Source organism: Silene latifolia, chromosome 9, assembly GCF_048544455.1.
Source record: "Silene latifolia isolate original U9 population chromosome 9, ASM4854445v1, whole genome shotgun sequence".
Lineage (NCBI taxonomy): Eukaryota > Viridiplantae > Streptophyta > Magnoliopsida > Caryophyllales > Caryophyllaceae > Silene > Silene latifolia.
Genome location: NC_133534.1, coordinates 71,737,774 through 71,739,844, shown reverse-complemented (window position 1 = coordinate 71,739,844; position 2,071 = coordinate 71,737,774).

Below are 2,071 nucleotides of genomic sequence, written 5' to 3'. Positions count from 1 at the left end.
ACGGCAGTGCCATAGATACGTTTGATCTTTGTCACCGACCTTTAACTTTTTATTCATTACGTGTAATATTTCCGTGGTCTGATCTAAAACATAAATTCCGTTCATGGAGACTGCCTTGCCGTAAATCATATCGTGTAATGAGAAAATGCAAGTATTATTTTCTATTACAAATGAAAAACCAAGTTTATCAAGTGCAGAAACTGAAATAATGTTTTTCGAAAGACTAGGTACATAATAGCAGTCATATAATGACAACTCAAATCCATTTGGGAAGTGGATCACATATGTCCCCTTTGAGATGGCGGCTACTCTTGCTCCATTCCCAACACGCAGGTCCACCTCACCCTTTACGAGGGGTTCGATGTTTCGGAGCCCCTGCACATGATTACACAGATGAGAACCACAACCAGTATCAAGTACCCAAGTTCCGTAACTTGCGTGGTTAATCTCAATCATATGAATAAAAGTAGAAGAATAAGAAGACATACCAACAGGTTTAACACGACCTGCTTTTAAGTCCTCATGATAAACAGGACATGTGCTTCTCCAATGCCCAGTCATGTGGCAATGATGGCATTCCATGTTTTCATTCTTGCTCTTTGTCGCGCCTGATGAGTTGCTCGACTCACCAGGACCACTCTTTCCTGAACCCGACTTCTTAAACTTTGCCTTACCCTCTTTGCTAGGTTTGCTCGAGCTTTGCCCTTACCCTTCCCTTTATTTGACACAACGAGAACATCCTGTTTCATGCTCCCACTGAACTTCATGTCCTTCTCGGTCTGTACGAGGAGGGAGTGCGGTTCATGGGGAGTCTTCTTCAAATCATTCATATAGTAATTCGCTCTAAATTGCGAATAACCATCGTGGAGTGAGTGAAGTATGCGGTCGATAACAATGTTCTCGCTGATGTTACAATTAAAGGTCTCCAGCTTCTCGACATTCTCAATCATGCTGAGAATGTGTGGGCTAACAGGTTGGCCCTTCTGGAGTCTCGCATCAAAGAAGCGAGTGGTATGCTCATAGGTCACGATTCTCGGTGCTTTCGAGAATTCCTTGGTGAGCGTGGTGAAAATCTTGTTTGCACCATGGGCTATGAAGCGTTTCTGCAAATTGGGTTCCATTGCAAAAATGAGTACGTTTTTAATCGCACCCGCTTCCATACAGAAATCATTAAACTTGGTGATTTCAGCAGCTCTAGCCGTGGGACCTGGGTTTTGCGGGATGGGCTCAAGAGATATTTGAGCTTCCGTCGCCAGCGGCAAAGCATTCCGTAATGCCGCCTCCCGGTCCGCGAAGTTTGATCCATCATTCTTGATCGAGTAGACTGATTCATCCGATTCATGAAGATCCGAAGCCAGGACTCACGGTCCAATGTGGCACTTGGCATTGGGTTATCGTAGAACAGACCATTTGTTATTAGCGAGTTAAAAATCGTGATCTACACTTCGAAAAAGAAAGAAAAACAAAACGAAATAAGCAACTCATCGAGGTGATTTAAGTCTATTTAAAATTCATTTTAACATGTAGACTCTCGCACTTGCATAATTGATCTCCCTCAAGAATGATACAAGTGATCCCAAGACTCAATTTCCGTAAATTGATAAGCCAACTGTTTAGCTAATTCTTCCGGAAGAACTCTTGGTCGATAGATTTCCGTAAATCCTATCTATAGTCCACCATAGTCACAGGATCGTACGAGTGACCATAGTGTTGAGATAAAATAGGTCAATCGGTTCCAACTTACCCGACGTAGAAGGGGTCATATTATGCCTACCGACGAAGAAGGGACTCATTGGAGTTTGACCTATAAAGACCGTTCTCAATTTTTGTTTATACGAGGAAGATCCCATCAACTTAATTATAATTCATTTTAAGTGAACGAATAACTAGCGTCTGTCGTGAATGAATTAATTCAGATGATGGCTTTAAAACGTGTGACATGAGAATGTCAATGAAAACTAACTCGTGACCTCTATATGTGTCAGTTTTCATGCAATAAATAGGTGGTTTGGTTTTTAGGCGGAATATGATGCATATTATCGTTGCGAAAAATAAATAAAAGAATGCAATA